This window comes from Nuphar pumila, chromosome 8 (genome assembly GCF_984573655.1).
Source record: "Nuphar pumila chromosome 8, dmNupPumi1.hap1.1, whole genome shotgun sequence".
Taxonomy (NCBI): domain Eukaryota; kingdom Viridiplantae; phylum Streptophyta; class Magnoliopsida; order Nymphaeales; family Nymphaeaceae; genus Nuphar; species Nuphar pumila.
In genome coordinates this window covers 2,447,115-2,468,260 of record NC_143256.1, presented here as the reverse complement: position 1 = coordinate 2,468,260, position 21,146 = coordinate 2,447,115, and the positions used below count along the sequence as shown (strand labels likewise).

General features: G+C 36.7%; 1 long non-coding RNA gene and 1 pseudogene across 3 annotated transcripts; both read right to left on the bottom strand.

Annotated features, from left to right (window-relative positions):
* Window positions 1–303: 303 nt before the first annotated feature.
* On the bottom strand, window positions 304–929 carry LOC149829443 (uncharacterized). The gene is made up of 2 exons (XR_016433709.1): window positions 851–929; window positions 304–759 (listed from the first exon to the last, which is right to left on the bottom strand). It is a non-coding gene; the product is annotated as an uncharacterized LOC149829443 (long non-coding RNA).
* A 116-nt stretch (window positions 930–1,045) lies between these two features.
* Window positions 1,046–6,305, bottom strand: LOC149829442 (splicing factor-like protein 1 pseudogene; annotated as a pseudogene). 2 transcript variants are annotated; one of them, XR_016433706.1, is made up of 2 exons: window positions 3,903–6,305; window positions 1,046–1,431 (listed from the first exon to the last, which is right to left on the bottom strand). The product of XR_016433706.1 is annotated as a splicing factor-like protein 1 pseudogene, transcript variant X1 (transcript). The 2 variants fall into 2 exon arrangements; XR_016433707.1 differs by having other exon boundaries at window positions 1,046–1,348.
* Between the last annotated feature and the right edge of the window lie 14,841 nt (window positions 6,306–21,146).

Sequence of the window (21,146 nt, the reverse complement as noted above, 5' to 3'; positions counted from 1 at the left end):
TGAGTTTGAGCCAAGCTTAAATGAGTCGAGCCCGAGCTCGTTGTGCATCCCTATAAATTATATCAAGACAATGTTTATATTGACCTAATAAGCATCCATTACAATCCCTAGTTAACTATTGTGTCTTCTAGGGAAACAAACATATTCATATATAGCAGCCTTAGTTGTGGACTATATTATTGCTTGCAAAACATCTTAAAATGTCATAATCAACCATATCTAGAAACATTTTACAACTAATTTAGTGAATCTACCATTCAATCATTCAGAAATCTACTCTCCTGCCTGCTTTTTGCTTTAGCGTTTGAGTTTCCATATCATCTGAATAATTCATGACTACGAAAATATAACACTGTAATTTTAACATGCAACAATCAGACAAGTCAATACTTTCTTTCGAGAAACAATATATATTTCCTGTATTTTCAATGTATAAAAAAATTAGATGATTGATGCATTTGGTAATTCTTTACTGTATTAGCATCTTCCTTTGCCCTTTTCTTGTCTTATACCAGGAGATTTCTTCTATTTTTCTTTTTTTATTATCTATAATTGCATCATTTTTATTATCAGTGTCGGAATCACCAAACAGGTGCCCCATTCACATGGTCTCTATAACCATCTAGACTTTTTCCTAGGACCGAACCGAGCAAAAAATGCTCCACTCTTTCAAGAAAAATAATCATAAATAATGGGGGGGAAACAATTGAGGTCCAAAAGAAACCAGTTGCAGACCAAACGTGAAGGTAAAACGTCCTCCTGCAATGGACAAAATTTACAGACAGACATCAGCATGTTTACATAAAAGAAAGGAAATAAGAGCATCCACAAATTCAATCAAATACTAAACTCAAATAATTTCTGACATAGGCTGGTATCCAAACGGCAGGCAAAGATTTTGAATAGAACTTACCTTCTCCTTGAAGAACATAATGATGAACCAAGCAACTTGGATCAACAGTTCCCACATGAATGGACACAAACTATGAACCAAGTACCATCCAGCAAACTAAGACAACAGTTGATAACAACAAAATCAACATGCTAGCAGAATTGGTCCAAATAAAGTATAAAGCAAAGGAAGACAAAGAAGTCACAATGTATGCGAAAATGTACCCTGTCCCTGCATGTTCAAGGGAAAATTATGGTTGGGTAAGAGGATTGCCATCTAAGTGGCATTTGATCAAAAGACAAAGGGAAAGAAAAAAGACAGAACTATTCGACATCCATACTCAGGACACAAATAAACACTAATGAAAATACATAATGTGGAGTTAGCGAGGAAACCACGAGCAACCCATTGGTCCATTTCCCACCACAACGTTCTGCACTCCATGCCAAAAAGTCTCTGCAATTGTCATAACATCAGAGCAAGGTTAAGACGTTAAGTTCCCAAACTTCCAACAAGTCCCAAGTCAAGAAACCTCACTCCTGCGAAAAATAAAAGTATAACCAGAAGAAGAAGGTCAAGAAAAACTCCACATGGCAATTCGATCAAATGAAACCCCAAAATTGTCAAAACAACCAACTAAACTAAAAGAAATAAACATAATAGTAAAGGGAACAGAGAGACAATGGAAGCATAGGGTGCATGGGAGCAGTATGTTCAGACTGCACATGATCACATACCAAACAGTTCTCTAACAAAAACCAAATTCTAGTCACAAAAATCAGCAAAGTAAATCTTCACATTCGAAAAGATGACATTGGAGTGCACATATGTCTGCATGTGTGTGTGTGAATTCAATTAGCATGGTAAGGTGTGTGAATTGAAGAATCCGTAGACACCCCAATTTTGACCACTAATTCCCTAGTCACAATCTGGAACTAAAATCCAGCTCCGAACACCTTAGGCAGACTACAAGAAGCAGTCCTTGAAGTATATACCTAAAGAACTCTAAAATAAAACAAGAAAAAAAAGAAGGAAAAAAGAAAAGATAAACCATCACAAAGGCAGTATTGTGCGATGTTGTACCACATGACAGTATCATATGACATTGCACCATCGGTGCAGTATCCAGGGCAATACTGTGCCAGTGGTGCAGTATTAGACCCGATATTGCACCACTGTGGCAGTATCATAACTGACATGAACTGCACCATTGTTGCAGTATCATAGCTGATACTGTGCCACAAGCGCAGTATCGATCCCAATACTACGCCATTGGTGCAGTATCCAGCAAATGCTACGCCACTGGTGTAGTATCATCTTGAGGGGTTAGCACCCTGATACGTTACAGAATTTCGCTTTAACCAACGATCCAATTAGAGGAAAAAATGGGACTATTGTATCGAATCTCTTAATAGTAGTATCGATCATAAATGAATTCTCTAGCATTTGACTCCTTATCACCCAAGGCATTAGTCGTACACCTAAAAGATAGCCCAGAAAATAGAAAGAATGATTGGATAATTCATTTATATGGATCCCACCCGGTTGAGACCATAAGTGAAAATGACATTGCCAGAAATTGACAAGGTAATATTTCCATTTTTTCATCAGTAAATAGGCCTGGGGGCTCCCATCCCAAGGCATCTGAGCTTTTGCACCTTATGATCTCAAAACTCTTTCAAAATTTCTGAAGATCTTGGAAATTTCAATCTCCTATTGGCCCAGATCATAGTGTTGCCCAAAATCTTGAAGCCTCACCAGTTCAACATGTGCTTGTCGATATCGCCAACCTAGGGCTTCCCCAAGCCCTCGGTAAGCTCTCACTCTTTATCCTTTTGATTATTGCCTCATTAATCGATGTGATTTTCTCTTGAGTAGTAGGACATTCTAGGTTCTTGTTTTCTCCATGTTTTAGTCGTTATTTTAGTTACTTTGTTAGTTCTAGCTACATAATCCCCAAAGTCTCTTACTCTTCTTTGAATCCTTTTTTTTTCTATTTATGGCCTCTTGAAGCATTAGGATAAGATCTTCTAAATTTTAGGATTTCAAGGTTTTCCTAGTTTCTCCCAATTTCTTACGATTTTAGGCTTCCTTTTAGACTTTTCTAAGTACCTGGTTAGCATTTCTTATAAAATATTCTTAGGATTACTTACTTTTGCAATCTAATTTTTGTTGTCTTTTGGGTTTCCAAAAAGTATTTCTAAGACTTAGATTTCTACAATTGCAATTCGCTAGTATTTTTCTACCTTTAGGAGTTTTTCTTAAGTTGTAGGTGTTAAAATCTTAAAACCATTTTAGCTTGATCTTTAGAACTTCTTTGGCTCTACTTAGAATCCACCTATAAAACAATAATTTCATGAACCTAGTGTTATTCTTGTTTTAGCCTTTTACTAGGCTTAATACTAGCCTTGGGTTCTTGTCTACTTTTTACTTGGTTCTACAAGTCGGTTCTAGTTTTCTTTTATAAATCTCCAAGTTTTTCATACTTAGTTCTATAAGCCGGTTCTAGTTTTCTTTTATAAATCCCCAAGTTTTTCATAAGCTTAAAACTTTCCCAAATACATTCAATTTTTGCAATCACGAAAAATCTTTAGGGGCCTCTCATTTGAGAAGTTTGAATTTCACCAGGGTTAGTACATTTTCAAATCACCAATCTTTTAGATTCAACACCCCCTTCAATTTAGACTTTCTAATTTTCATACTCTTTCGTGCCTTCTCATTTCGAGCAACAGTGGTGTAATTCTTACCACCAGAGGCTCATTCGAGGTATCTGATGCACAAAAAAGATCTAGATCTAATTTGAAGACCAAATCTTGCTGGAGTTTATCCCTTGTCAGTGGAGGAAGAACAGCCCCAGCTCGTGCCTGTGGGATCCCATTATCTTTCAAAATGGAGAGTTAAGAAGTCATTATCTTTCAGGGAGTTCATACCCATCTCAGGCGTCCACACCTAGCTTCATATTGAAAAATGCCAATCACCCAATTCACAAATATAGTTTCAACAAATTTACCTTAAGATCAGATCGCTGCTCACTTCATCTCTGACATGAATTTATCATACTCCATCTCTCCGACTGCATTCTGCTCCAAGGATGATGAACCCAGCTGGGAAGGTGGGTTAGGTGCCCACGTCACTGAACTGCTCAGAGTCTGGGATGAATCTGCCACACTACTTGCAGGAGCTGACACTGGTGGAGGAGGCAGTCCATAATACATGTGGTAACTACCTGGTGGAGGAGGAGGAGGAGCCCCCGGTGCATAAGCAGGCTGAGTTCCCGGAGGAGCTGACATCCCGGCATAGGCGAAGCCCTGCAAAGCATCGCTACCAGCAACTGAAGTGGGGGGTGGCACTGGCGCAGCATAGGGGTAGCCACCCATTCCGGGGTACTGCACTCCATAGTTCGGCGCCGTCTGTGGCAGAGCCCATGGAACCGGTTGTGCCCATGGTGGGGGGACCCCTCGCATGTAAGGAAGTGGTGGTGGTGGCAGAGGAGGTGGGGCGTAGCTCTGAGAAGACGAATAGGCATCGGGGTCAGCACCCGGGAAGGTTGGTTGTGGAGCCGCCACCACTGGAGTTGGTGGCTGGGGCGGCTTCCCAGCAATCCTAACAGCTAGAGCTCTGCCTTCCAATCGATACCCATTCATGGCGGCAATCGCCTGCACCGCCTGGTTGGCATCTGAGTACTTCACAAATCCGTATCCTTTGCTCAATCCTGAAACTCTATCCTTGATGACCTTCGCCATCACTATATCCCCAAACGAAACGAAGAGCCGAATCAACCCATCATCATCCAGGTCGGGGGGGAGATACCCAATGTACAGATTCGTGTCGTCGTACTCTTTACTGGCTCCCAACCCCAATTTTCCCGTCGAATTGCCGGTGTCGGTAGCGTTAGTTGCAGAACCACCACTAGCCCAAGGCGGGTTTCCGCTCCCACCTTGTCCTGCACCTCCGGCAATCGCCAATGTCGCTCCTGCAGAGCCAATCGAGCCGCCAGGGCCACCTCCGAGCTCAGCCAGAAAACTCTGGTACTCATCGTCCATCTTCTTCCCTGTCGTAGTCTTCACCGGGCAATCGATGGTGGGGTGCCCTCCATCTCCACAAATCTTACACAGAACATCGCTCTTGAAGGTAGACATCCTCGCGGGGCAAGCGTACTGCCGGTGGCCAGGCTCGCCACACAGCCTGCAGAACTCATCGTCGCGGATCGTCCCGTTGAGCGCAGCCAATTCCCTGAGCTGCTGTCTCTTGTGCTCGTTCAGCACCTCGTCGACGGGCTGGAGCAGCTTCTCCACCATGTTGGCAGCAGCGTCGAGCGCCTCCTGCGTCTCGGCCTCGACCAGGACGTGGAGGTCTTCGTTCTCCGCCGGGTCCTGCCGGATGTCGCGCTTCTGCTGTAGCCGGCCCTCCTTGATGGAGCCCTTGCCGCGGATGACGATCTTCGCACCCGTTTCCTTCTCCATCCGCTTCTGCGTGTTGCCTCTCGGGCCGATGATGAGCCCGATGAAGTTGTATCCCGGGTACTCCTTCATGGGTATGTAGAGCTTCTTCTGCAGCTTCGGCGGGCGGTAGTCGGCCGGCGGCTTGAATGCCGGATTGCGCTTGATCAGCTGCGAGATGATCTCCTGGCGCTCGCGGCTCAGCCGCTCGCGGGCGCGGAACTCCCTGGTGTTGATCCGGACGCCCATGTTGTCGTAGATTGGCTCCGGGGACGGAGACCGCGCGCCCTCCGGCCGATCGTCGAGAGGCAGGCCCGACTGCAGCATGCGGGAGATCTCCAGAAGGCGGAGGTTCATGGCCTGAACCTCCGGGTCGAGCTCGGCGAGCTCCTTCATGAAGCCGGGGAGCTGCATCAGCGGCTTCGGGACGTCGTCAGCCCACCGGGACTTCCGCTTCCGGCTGCCGCTCCCTGCGGAGGCGTTGTCGACCTCGGAGTCCGGCTGGGGATCCCAGCGGGATCTCCGCCTCCGCCGGCTCGTGGCTGTCTCGTCCTCCCCTCCGGAGGCTTCCGCACCGGCATTGCCGCTCCTGGTGGTGGTTTCAGATTGTGGTGGAGGTGCGGGATCGGATTGGTGGGCATCCAAGGTGGGGGTTTTCTCAGGTGGGGGAGGGTTGGGGCTGGGGTTTTCATCGTGGGGAGGGTCGGATGAATTTGGGGAGTGGGGAGGTGGCGGAGGGGAAGGACGGGTTTTGGATGGTGATGGGGGTTCCTCCGCCGGGAGAGGGGGTTTTTCCGGCGGTGGGGAAAGTGGTATTGTTGGGTAAGTGGGGTTTTCTGGTGATGGGTTTTCTGAGTATTGGAGGTGGATATCCAGAGGAACAGGATCCTCCATGAGAGAGAGAGAGAGAGAGAGAGAGAGAGAGATTTCCAGAGAGAGAGAGGACCACGGAAAAGGCAGAGAGAGAGAGAGAGAGAGGATGTGGGTCTCCCTTATGAGGTAAGGAAGAGTATGGAGACGAGTTTGGATCCTGTGAATCCATGTCAGGGTCCAGCTGGTTTACATGGAAACTCTTTCTGGCACGAATTGGTTTGGTACAACTGTAATACTAAGAAAAATGGGTCTCTTCGTACCCAAACCCAAATCATCTTCAATTGGATGTTGGCTTCAGGGTCTGTTTGAAATCTCGGCGTTGGAGGGCGTCGGAGACTCGGAGTGGATATGTGGAATCCATCGGTTTTCCCTTTGTTTGGGACAGAGAGAAAAGATGGAATTCGTAAAACTGACGTGGCATTTGTTGACGCTATTTCTTTGTCTCAACTATTACCATCGGCTGATGGTAGTAGCCAAATCCCATGCCGACTCCACTCTCGATGGTGCGTCTGTCTGCCTCCGACGCCCTCCCCACCTATCGTATTAATTCCATAAGTGCTCTCCTATTTTCACACCTACCAAAGGCACAGCTAGTGGGGGTGCGAGAAGGCCCAAATTCGAGGAAGAAGTCCGAAGGGTGCTCTCTTGTCGTTGAAGGAAGGGTGTTGCTTGCAGGCCGTATGACTGCTCATTTTGGGTGTCGGGTTGAGCTTGGAGATTGTAGCTGCTCTTTTTTTCTAAGCATGACGATTGTTCGTTTTTTTCTCTTTTTTCATGATGTATTGCGTTGTTCATTGTTTTATCTTCTACCTCATTGCATCTTGCCTTTCATGTGTTTGATAAAATGTTGAAACGTCCTTTCTAAATAAAAATGCCTTCTTTGTTGGTGTGGTTACTTTTGTTTGGACCTTGGAAGAAATTAGTTTTGGTGGATGTGTTGAGAAAGGAGTAAAAAAACTGTGGAAATTGGTTTTCTATGCTCATAGGTCCTTTTTTTATTATAGCATAATTGTGGATTGGTACAGAAATAAATTTTAATACATCGATATTTCTTTTGTCAACTAAATTTTGGTTGCTTAAAAATACATTTTTGAGTATTTTTTTATTGTTATATATATATATATATAAATATTGTAATGACCCTGATTTATAGCTTAATTTTTCTCATAATTATTTTTTTTATACAACAAAATATACAAATCGAGATTGTCACAATTATCATATTAAACCATACACTAACTAAAATACAGAAATCAGAGTACATCAATATCAATTGAATTGAATTAAAATAAAGTTTATATTATCAAATAGTTCGGTTATGGAACCATTCCTAAATCCAATGTTATAGCCAACAAAACCCTCAAAACATAAGAAACTAAAACTACTGCATTGACAGGTAGCGTGCAAAGTCCAAGAATAATTGAACAATGTAAGATCACTCGGCCTCCTTAGAACCTAAAAAATTTACTAGTAGTGAGATCATACAACCCGAGTATGAGTAGGCAATAACATACTTACATAATGTACCATATCAAAATACATTCAAATACAGCTTAATAAATCAATCAACACATATCTTATCAGATACTAACATAAAAGCATGTTAACAATAAAAATAGCATGTCAGTTTTATGTACATCTATTCATGCTAAGATTTGCATCGATACAATAAATTATGGACATACATGAATATTTATAAAATGCATGAACTTACCATTTCAGTATTGTGAATAATTTACTTATGAATAAGTTCTTATTTTCAATTATCGTTTTCTTACTTAAATGATGCATGTCATGTTCTATCTATATGCAATTCACAATCTTATTTCATTTGCCAATATGTGTTGGTGGGTACAACACAAACTCTCCTAGTATGAAGGTATGACCCAGGTTTGTATTTTCAAGCAATTGTATCTTATTAACCAATGTGATGCCCAAATTGTAACTACTCTGGAGAGGGAATATAATTTTATAGAGAGAGTTCCTAACTCCTATAACCCGATATATCGGATTTTTCTCATGAGTCTTACCTACCACACTGTGGATAAGTTGTGGTAGTTCTCCCGGTTACGGGTCCTGTGGATGGGGGACAAAAGCAATCTTCCATGTTAAGCCAATATTTCACATAACCATCAGTACCAAACTTACTCTCTCAATAAGCCACAAGAGAATTAATTTTATTTTGATTTCTTAATTATCTCTCTTGTTAATTGTGTCAATGCAAACATGCAACAACATTCAGGGTTTATATGCAACAATATTCATGATAATCTATGCATGTGTTCGATTAGTTTCTACCATAAAATCAATACAATAATACAATTATTATGCATTTATACAATCAAGGTAGGCTAATCATTCATATTTATGCACACCCAATTCAATCAATAATGAAATGCATTCAGTTAACATGCATATAAGTCAAATATCTTATTTAAGCATCAATAAACATGCTATACAAAATAAAATACAACTAAGCATCAACACATATCATATTGTATAATTCAGATCTATGTTTACCTGATTTTGAAAAACCCACAAAAAATCACAAGAGCCGAATTTCATTCTTAATATTTTACTGGGATTGCCCCAACATCTTAGGAACACAGTCCAAGAAACAAAACAGAAAAATTCTTTATAATAAAATCAAGAAAATTTTGTGATTGAACCCTGTTAAAAAAAATATCAGACAAATCCTGTCGACTGCAAAAATTTATTTTGGATTGAAGAATTTCTCAAGATTTACAGAAAAATCTTTTGACAAAATTCTTTTTATAGAATCTTGATATACATGTTACCTTTCACCCAGATGTTTCATAATTTATTTTGATCAGTTTTGATTAGGGTTTTAGAGCTTTCAAAATCTTTGGTCGGAACAATACTACTGACAGGGTAAAAAACTTGTGTTCTATTGCAATGAATATTTTAGCTTCAAAACCGAATCAAACGGTGTAGAATACTTTAATATTTTTTTTATTTATAAACCTAGTTTTCATAGAGATATCGATTTGTTTATGAAATTGGTCGAAACTAAAAAATGCGAACATAATAGCCAAGATTCAAACTCATGGAAGATCTATTAAACAAGAACAAGAATTATGGTGATATTCATATAATTACAATTTTTTATGCTCTAAACACATTTACAACATCATACAAAATATCTTAGATCATACTTATTCTAATCTTGCTAAAGTCTTAACATCCATCATTCATGAATCATAAAATCTTCATGGAATATCTCAAATACAATTTCATCTATGCAAGAATCACAAGAAACATTAAACAACATGGAATCATGGTTTATTTATGTAATAACATACAATTTAATTATGCTACACATGTACTAATATACTGTATATAATCAGATTAACTTTTTTTAACATGAAACATCAAAACCCTAAAACATTTTTGGCGAAACCTTCTTCAAAACAATTTTTGAGTATTTTTAACCAAAATCTATGCAAGACACAAATTTACAACATCAAGATCTATGGAGAAATACTCAAAAGCATCCTTCAATATTCATTATACATGTTGAACAATAAAATAAAATACATATTTATATATTCACACGATTTTTTGTTTTTTCAGGTTTCGAAACTAGTTTTTTCTAAATCATTTTCTCAAAACAGATCTTCCAAAACACTATTTTGTGTTTTCAAAAATCTTTTTCATGTAGATCTAATAGCCACAAATGTTTTAGGCATAGATTACATGTATATCCAAGCCCTAGATAAAAAAGAGGGTAGGTTAATGCATCCCAAAATCGAACATCTTGAAAACAAAGATTCTCTACAAAAAATGCTCCACTTGCACCTCATTCTGGGCTGAATTAGACCTTCACAAAGGTTGTTGCAGGTCTTTAATAGAAGTCTTGACTACCTTATTGGTTTGGAGGAAGAAGGAGATGTGAGGAAGAAGAAAGAGAAAGGGTAAGATCTCTTTTCTTTTTTTTTCTTACACCATGAAACAAGGGGAGAGGGGAGTCATGAGCCTCTTCTAGGTCTCTCTACACTCTCTCTTTAGAACACGTGTTCTAGAGAGAGGGAGAAGCTAGCCCCTTTTTATAATTTTTCTTTTTTTAATTTTTTTTTGCTATATTTTTTTCTAATTTAATTTAATCTAAAAAGGGGGTGATGTCCCCTCTAGAGGCCTTAGGTAGATAGAGTTCTAATTTATGTAGGACTCTATTTTACCTTCTAGACATTATCTCTTTTAAATATATTTATCTTTTTCCAATAATTTAATTTATATATATATCATAAATTATTTTAAATTTAATATATATGATGTATATACCCTAATTTGACTTTGTATTAGAGTCCACACAAGAGGGCCCACTATGGGAAACCTCCCTTTATGGATAGACCTCTCAAGAGTCCAAACCATTTGATATTCTTCCTTCCTTTATCTTTTATTAAATAAAAAAACCTAATTTCATTTTTTTCTTTATCTCTTTATATATATTTTTGTTATTATTTAGTAATTATCTTTCTTCTAAGTGGTGTGACCATATGTGGGGTCCACAATGGACATCCAACCCATGGAACTCCATAACCATAATTATACCAATTTTATTTTTAATTAAAATCCATGATTTATCCTTAATTGGATACTTATTGGATTTTCTTACTAGATTTTAAATCCAATTAAGATCCGATCCAATAAGAGTAAACCATATCATATTCATATTCATATTCATATTAAATTAATAAACCCACATCCTAATGAGGGTCCAAATCCATCTTAAATTTCTATCAAATTAAATTAAATTCCTATTTCATGCCTAATTAAATTCAATATTAATTTCATTTCAACTATTGACTCAATTTAATTTATAATTTCAATTTCAAGTTGAAAATCAAATAAATCTTTAATTTCACCAATTTAAGATATAAATAATGATTTAATCATTATCAAAAAATTACTGGCATTACATCTTATCCACCTTAAAGAAAATTTGTCTGCGAAATTAACTAGTGTTATTCACTGAATAGGCTAAGATATTTCTCCTTCATAGCTTCTTCTGGTTCCCAAGTGCATTCTTTGATCCCGTGGTGTTTTCAACGCACTTTCACGAGAGGAATAACCTTCATTCGTAACACTTGATCTCTTCAATATAGAATCTTTATTGAGTTCTCCTCTATCGTGAGGTCATTATGTACTTTTAGATCCTCATACTACATAATATGCATCGTATCTGACACATACTTCCTCAACATAGATACATAAAATACATTATGAATATTCAATAACTGGGGAGGAAGTGCCAATCTGTATGCTACTCCTTCGACCTTCTCAAGAACCATAAATGATTCCACGTACCTCGAGCTAAGCTTTTCTTTCTTGTCGAACCAGAATACACTCTTAGTTGGTGAAACCTTAACGAATACATGATCTCCAATTTTAAAAGTAAGCTCACATCGCTTCGTATTTGCATAACTTTTTGACAACTTTGAGCGGTCAAAAGCCTCTTGTAAATCATATGTATCTGATTAGTATAATGTTGTAGCACTATCGGGGATTCGATAGACTGATCACCAACCTCACTCCAACAAACGAACAATCTGCAGGGTTGTTCATACAATGCCTCATACAAAGCAATATCTATGCTCAAATGATAGCTATTATTATACCCAAATTCTTCTAACTTCAAGTGTTTGCTCCAATAACCTTTCTAGTCTAATGCACAAGCCTGCAACATATCTTCTAATGTCTGGATCGTCCTTTCTGACTGCCCATCCATTTGATGTTGAAAGGCCATACTAAACTTTAGCTTTATTTTCAAAGCCTTCTACAATTGTCCTCAGAACTTCGACGTAAACCTCAGATCTCTGTCAGAAATGATCGATATGGGTACTCCATGTAACTTGACGATTTCATCTATATATAGATCTACGAGACTCTTGAAGGTTTAACTGGTCCTAACCGGTAAGAAGTGTGTTGACTTCATAATGCGGTCTACAATCACCCATATAGCATCACACTGATGTCTAGTCTTGGGTAATCCCACCACAAAGTCTATGGTGATATCCTCCCACTTCCCCTTGGGTATCTCTATAGCCTGCATCGATCTTTCGGGTTTCTGATGCTCAATCTTCATATGTTGGCACACTAAACATCTGGTAACATACTTTGCAATCTCTCTTTTCATCCCATTCCACCAAAATTTTCTCTGAATATCTTTAAACATTTTGGTTTTGCTTGAATGAATGGTATACTTAGATTGGTGCACTTTGTCTAAAAGCTCTTTCTTCATTTCTGGATCGTTTGTCACCCATAATCTCTGTTCATACCATATGATGTCATCTTCTTCTAGGTGAAGATTCAACTCATTCTATTGACAAGCTGCTATCATCTTGCTAAACTGCGGATCGTCCTTTTGCTTATCAATGATACGATCCATGAGATTGGTTCTAATAGCTATACTGGCAATCTCGATCCTTCCCTACTTCGATCTAAAAGGACTCCAAAGCTTCCACTCGCTACAAATAAGACATGATATTCTACTCTCTTTCTTGCTTAGGGCATCTAAAACTACATTAGCTTTTCCAGGGTGATAAGAGATAGAAAAATCATAGTTCTTTAGAAGTTCCAACCACCTATGTTGCCTCATATTGAGCTCCTTTTGAAAAAAGATATATTTAAGGCTTTTGTGGTCTGATAAGACTTCAAATTGCTCTCCATGCAGATAATGTTTTCATATTTGTACAACAAAAACCACCGCTTCTAGCTCCAGATCATGTGTGAGATAGTTTCACTCGTGAGCTTTCAATTGACGAGACGCATAAGCAATTACCTTCTCATGTTGCATTAAGACACATCTCAGACCTACTCTTGAAGCATCACTATAAACAACAAAGCATCCATGTCTTGAAGGAAGAGTAAGCACCGAGAATATAGTAAGTTTTTTTTTAAGCTTTTGAAAACTCTCCTCACACTATTGTGTCTACACAAACTTCACACCCTTCTGAAGTAGCTTGGTCAATGGCGTTGCAATCTTAGAAAAATCTTGGATAAACCGCTTGTAATATCCAATGAGTCCTAAGAAACTGTGAATGTTCGTGACACTCTTTGGCTGTTTCCAATTCAATACAACCTCCACCTATTAAAATACCAAATTTCACTTATCAACTTTCAATGAAATTTATAATTCCATAACCAAACATTATCATTTTATTAAAAGATTTGCTCAACTTAGCCGAATCTACTGAGATCCTATCCTTATGGATTACATAACCTAGAAACATTATCTCATCCAGCCAAAATTCACACTTAGAGAATTTGACAAATAACTCATGCCCTCTCAGGATTTCTAAAATGATTCAGAGATAAACACTGTGATCTTATTTACTCTCTCTATAGATAATAATATCATCAATAAAAGCGATCACAAAGAGATCCAGATAGGGTCGAAAGATCCTATTCATCAAATCCATAAAAGTTGCAAGAACATTGGTCAACCTAAAAGGCATAACCAAAAACTCATAGTGTCTGTATTGAGTCTAAAATGTTGTCTTCTAGATGTCGAACTCCTTAATCCTCAACTAGTGATAGCCCAGTCTAAGATCTGTCTTAGAAAATACCTTTAACAAATTGCCAAATTAAGTTAGAAAATCTATTTAACATGAGATTCAAATCTCAAGGTACAAATCTAATTATACCCAAATCAATATTTTCCTTGGCTGCTCTCAGCTGATCAAATAAGTCATCGATGTGTGACAAGGGTATTAATTTGTTCTTGATTTAAGATTTGATAATCAATGCACAGATGCATTGATCTGTCCTTCTTTACAAAAAAAATAGGCGCACCCCACAAAGAAACATTGGGCTGAATAAACCCTTTGTCTAATAGTTCCTGAAGCTGTTTCTTTAACTCCTCCAACTCAACTGGTGCCATCCAATATGGAGCTTTAGATATTGGAGTCATTTCAGGCACCAAATATATAGCAAAATCAATCTCCCGCACAGGAAAAATTTCAGGAAGCTCCTTGGGAAACACATATGGAAATCCTTTCACCACTTTGAGGTCCTCCAATGAAGTTACTTCATGCTTCATTAGGGATACACTAGTCAGAAAGGCTTCACATCCCTTTACCACAAGGCATTGGGCCTTTAAAGCCGATATCGCCCTTCTGTCCTTGTCCGTTTTCACGGCTCAATACTCTAGTATAGGTCGGTTTGGATGGTTAAATCGAATCAGATGTGCATGACACTCCATATGGGTATTGTGCTTGTAGAGCCAGTCCGTACCCAAGATAACATCGTACCCGATCATGTCGAGCACAATCAGATTGGCAAATAGGTTCTTCCCTAAAATCAAGACCTCTACCTCCGGTAAATAGGTACGAACAATAGTTCTACCACCTGAAGATGTCACTATCTCTAGGATGTAATTTAAGGTAATAGGGATGATGCAACCATTTCAGTAAAATGAGTAGCCACAAAAGAGTGTGTGGCTCTAGTATCAAACAACACCTTAACATTATATCCTGCAATAGAAATAGTACCTTCGATAACATCAACATGCTACTCTAGCTCTACAGTAGTCGTAGCGTAGACTCATTATGTGACCTTCTTCTGTCCCTGCTACAGACGCTGCGATGCTTTGGGTGCACTATTCTAACCATACTGCACCACCCATTTGGGACAATCCTTGACGAAGTGCCCAAACTCACCGCAGTACAAGCATGCTTCAATATCCATTCTGCGCTTGACCTTCAAATGTGATCTTCCTCATCTAGGACATACTTTTGCTCTCTACTGTTGTTGCTGGCATGCGCCGCCTCCCTACTCGTACTGTGGCTTCTTGGCAACTGGTTCTCGGTTATGACCTCCAACCGCTCTACGAATGTTATTCCCGTTGCCACTCTTCTTTTGGGATCTTAGAGTGTGGCTTTTCATCGTAGCCTCCTAATCTGCTTGTAGCAACACCGCCATCTCCATTGCTTGGTTCAGACTCTGGGGTCTACTCCCAAGCACTCTACACCTCAAACCATCTCTAAGTCCTTGCATTGGCTATGATGATGGTGTAAGTATTAGGGCAATACTTCTCAAGATGCCTGAATCTCGTGGTGTACTCTACAATTGACAATCCATCGTGCTTCAGATCCAGGAACTCTTACATCTTCTGATCTCAGGCAAACTGAGGAAAGTAGGTTTCCATAAAGACTTTGATAAACTTCTCCCAAGTCAAGGACTATAGCTGCTCTGGGTTGTAACAAACCTTCTGAACTGTGTCCCACCAACTCTTGGCATCCTCCTTGAGTTGGTAGGTGCCAAACCTAACTTTCCTAGCCTCTGAAACCTCAAAGATCTCAGTCAGCTGCCAGATCCAACTCTCTGCGCCATCTGGATACTCCTTACTAGTGAATTATGGAGGGTACATATCCGTGAATCATTTAAAGTTCAACCCTTTACCTCATTATGACCACGTCCATTGTCATTCCCACCATTATTGGTGATGTTCTGGCACATCTCTGTCAGTGTGTAGAGAGCACCCATTATGAAGTCTCTCTGTGTCATCCAACCCTGGCTTGATGTTCGACCGTTTATAAAACTTAAAATTACTAATTTTATTTAGTTTATGGATCCTTAATTATATACTTGGACTTAGACTGACTTGTTTGGCTTGACATTGATCAAATTTAAGATGGCTCTAATACCAAAACCTATAATAACCCTGATTTATAGCTTGATTTTTCTCATAATTTTTTTTTAAAACAACGAAATATACAAATCGGGATTGTCATAGTTATCATATCAAACCATACATTAACTAAAATATAGGAATCAGAGCATATCAAAATCAATTAAATTGAATTAAAATAAAGTTTATATTATATAATCGTCTAGTTATGAAACCATTCTTAAATTCAATGTCATAGCCAACCAAACCCTCAAAACATAAGAAACCAAAACCACCACTTCGATAGGTAGTGTGCAAAGTCCAAGAACAGTTAAACAACGTAGGATCACTTGGCCTCCTTCGAACATAAAAATTTTACAAGTAGAGGGATCAGACAACAAGAGTCTGAGTAGGCAATAACACACTTACATAATGTACCATATCAGAATACATTCAAACATAGCCTCATAAATCAATCATGTAACACATAACTTATTAAACAATAACATAAAATCATGCTAACAATACAAATAGCAGGTCAGTTTTATGCACACCCATTCATGCTAAGATTTACATCAATACAATAAATTACACACATACATAAACAATTACAAAATGCATGAACTTGCCATTTCAATATTGCGAGTCCTTTATGCATGAATAAATTATTATTTTTAATTATCATTTTCTTACTTAAATGATGCATGTCATATTTTATCTACATGCAATTCACAATCTTGTTTCACTTATCAATATTTGTCTGTGGGTACAACACATACTCTCTCAGTATGAATGTATGACCTAGGTTTGTATTTTCAAGCAATTGTGTCTTATTAACCAACATGACATCCCAATTGTGACTACTCTGGAGAGAGAATATAATTTTATAGAGAGAGTTTTCAACTTCTGCAATTCGATATATCAGATTTTCCTCATGAGTCTTACCTACTACACCGTGGACAAATCATGGTAGTTCCCCCGGTTATGGGTCCTGTAGATGAAGGACAAAAACAACCTTTCTTGCTAAGCCAATATTCCATAGAACTGTCAGTACCAAGCTTACTCTCTCAATAATCTATAAGAGAATTAATTTTATTTTAATTTCTTAACTAACTGTCTTGTTAATTGTACCAATGCAAACATACAACCATATTCAAGGTTCATATGAAACAATATTCATGGCACTCTATGCATGCGTTCGATTAATCTCTATCATAAAATCAATACAATAATGCAATCATTATGCATTTACATAGTCAAGGTAAGCTAATCATTCATATTTATGCATGTCCAATTCAATCAATAATGAAATGCATTTAGTTAACATGCATATCAGTCCAATATCTCATTTAAGCATCAATAAACATGATATACAAAATAAAATATAACTAGGCATCAACACATGCCATACTGTGCAGTTCGGATCCCTATTAACTCAATTTTGAAAAACCCACCAAAAGTCACATGAACCGAATTTCATTCTAAACATTTTACTGGGATTGCCTCAACATCTTAAGAACACAATCCAAGAAACAGAACATAAACTTTTTTTGTAATAAAATCAGGGAAATTTTGGACTGAACCCTATTTAAGAAAAATATCAAAAAGATCCTATCGACTGTAGGAATTTATTTCGGATTGAGAAATTTCTCAAGATTTACAAAAAAATCTTTTGACAATTTTTTTTTATATTTTTTTTTACAAAATCTTTTTATACATGTTACCTTTCATCCAGATGTTTCACAATTTATTTTGATTAGGGTTTTAGAGCTTTGAAAATCTTTTGTTGAAACAGTCTGGCTCAAAGGGCAAAAAACTTGTGCTCTGTTGCAATGAATGTTTTGACCTCAAAACTAAACCAAATGGGAAGAAACAAGATTCTAAATTCAAGCCCGAGATGTGTAGAACACTTCAATATTTTTTTATTTATTTATAGACCTAGTTTTCATAGAGATATTGATTTGTTATTGAAATTGGTTGGAACAAAAAATGAGGACAAAATAGCAAATATTCAAACTCATGCAAGATCTATTAAGCAATAATGAGAATCATGGTGACATTCATATAATGATGATTTTGTATGCTCTTAACACATTTACAATATCATACAACATATCTTAGATCATACTTATGCTAATCTTGCTGAAATTTTAGCATCCATCATTCATGAATAACAAAATCTTTATGGAATATCTCAAATACAATTTCAACTATGCAAGAATCATAAGAAACATTAAACAATAGGGAATCATGGTTTATTTATTCAATAACATGTTGTTTAATCATGCTACACATGTACTAATCTACCATATATGATCAGATTAATTTTCTCTAATACAAAACATCAAAACCCTAAAGCATTTTTGGCAAAACCTTCTTTAAAATGATTTTTGCATATTTTTAACCAAGATCTAAGCAATAGATAAATTTACAGTATCAAGATCTATGGAGAAACACTAAAAAACATCGTTCTATATTAATTATACATGTTGAACAATCTAATAAAATATAGATTTATCTATTCACACAATTTTTGCTTTTCAAGGTTTTCAAACTAGTCTTTTCTAAATTATTTTCTCAAAACCGATCTTCCAAAACACCATTTTGGATTTTCAAAAATCTTTTTTATGTAGATCTAATAGCCATAGATTCTCTAGGCACATATTACATGTAGATTCAAGTCTCAGATAAAAAATAGGGTATGCTAATGCTTCCCAAAACCGGACATCATGAAAGTAGAGATTCTCTACTGAAAACGTGTTTTTTGTAATGATACAGTCACTTTTTTCTCTACTCGCACCTCGTTCCAGGCTGGATTAGACTTCACAAAGGTTGTTGAAGGTTTTTAATGGAGGTCTCAACTATCTTAATAGGTTAGAGTAAGAAGATGTGATGAAGAAGAAAGGGAAAAGGTAAGCTATCTTTTCTTCTTCTTTTTTTCAATTTTTTTAAACCATGAAACAAAGAGGGAGGGGAGGGGGGTCATGAGCCTCTTCTAGGCCTCTCTACACTCTCTCTCTAGAACAAGTGTTCTAGAAAGAGGGAGAAGCTAGCCCCTTTTTATAATTTTTCTTTTTTTAATATTTTATTTGCTATATTTCTTTTTCTAATTTAATTTGATCTAAAAAGGGGGTGACATTAGGTAGATAGAGTTATACTTTGTGTTGGAATCTATTCTACCTTCTAGACATTATCACTTTTAAATATATTTATCTTTTTTAATAATTTAATTAATATATATATATATATATATATCAAAATTTATTTTAAATTTAATATATATATATCTTAATTTGACTTTGTATTAGAGTCCACACAAGCGGGCCCACTATGGGGGGACCTCCCCTTGTGGGTAGACATCTCAAGAGTCCAAATCATTTGATTTTGTAGTTTGCATCATGAACATGCACTTGAGAATGCGCGAATGTGCATAGTTAAGCATGTTAACACGTATATCGCGGGTGCGGTCTTTGCACGTACACATGCATAGTTTATGTTCGTAAATGAATGTTCTTAGGTGAACTTAATAGTTTAGTAAAAAAAGTAAAAATTGCTTAGAGTTATATGTATATATATTGCATTATGTGGATTTAATTATAGGTTGAAAAAAGGAAAAATAAATGATACTTATTGCTAAGTATCGCTTGTAGCTAGAAATGCCATGCACATTGAAAACAATGTAAATTGCAAATTGGGTGTATACCTATGGTAGGTATGTGGTGTGAATGCATCACATCATGAATTTATTTTTTATTGTATGCAATACTTTTCTGCTTACACACTCCACTTAGTTGTGGATATCTAGGATTGTTGTAACTATAGTTCAAAGATCATGCTGAGCATGATTTGAATATATGAGAATATAAGTGCTTGTGATGCAACTTTTTCAATAAAGAATTTTAAAATAATATTTTTAATAAAAATGTTTGTGCAAACCGTGCATCAAATCATAAAAAAAACTGATTCACACTAGTGGTGAAGTTCGAGTCGAACTCAGGGAACGGGATAAGTACTTTTGTACCCCACACAGAACTACTTTTGTTGCCTTGCAAATGAAAATTAATTAATTAAGTAAATAAAAGAGTGTTGCTCTCTGCGGAGGGTTTACAAAAAAATAATTAAATGGTTTTATTACAGACCCAATGAATTAAATAAAATAAATAAATTCTAATCTAAAAATTAAAAGAAAAGGTCTTCAGTGTTTGATCTTTGGATCTCTCAATCTTTGATTTCCTCTAAGGGCTCCCTGAGAGGCCTTTTGAGGGGGACTTCAGAGGGCTCTTCGAGGGCTCAGCGCACGTCTGAACGCTTTCCCTCAATTAGTTAATTATACTTTTCTTGTAAATTTGGTTAGTATAGTTTTCAAGTTAAATTACTTTATTTCTTGCTAAATATTGCTCACGTGTTCTTGGTAGTTAATTAGATTGTGTTTCTTTATATTTGTTCTTAGTTAATTCTATAATTTGTTTCTTGTTCGTTATGCTAATTTGTTCTTTAGTTAATTTGTTTAATAACTTAGTTCATGTTAGTTATAGAATTAGTTATGCTATTTTGTCCTGTAGTGTAGTGTTATTTCATAGTTTGTTTAGTGTTTCTATCTAATAAAAATTGATAATTTAGATGCAAGCAAATAAAAAGCAACTAATATAATTAAATCAACTAATTGAATTCTAATTATTCTACTGACATAAAGCTAAACCTAAACGAATTTAATTATTGAAAAAAAACAAATTTAATATTGAATTAAAATCAACTAATGACAAGAAATTTAATACCACCTAAATCGGCTAAAACGATTTCTACGTAAAAATGATACTTGAGCAATTAAATTAAAATCTAAATACCAAATTTTTTTTTGAAATTAAAATACTTTTAACTAACTAATGAAACAGTAAATAAATTTAAACTACTCAGCTGAATAATAAAATAAAATAATTTAAAACTAATTAATTAAGTGTGCTCCTACCAATGTCTAATATAACAAAAAATGATTTAACATTAATAGAAACTACACTAACTAATCTAACATGCTGAAAACAATAAAGAATATGCTTGAATTAACATATAAACTGAATTATAAATATAAACATGTAGGAAGATTAAATCTAATTATCATAAATCATAAATTAACTGAAAAAAATTACAAAAACCCTAATCGGCTAACATTATTAATTCTAATCTAAGTTTAATTAAACTAATTTATAAAAATAAACTAATTAACTAACAAGATCAACATATAACATGAATCAAAATTATGAACTAAATAAAAATATGGCTATCTACTTGGCACACAAATCGAGAAACATGCTAA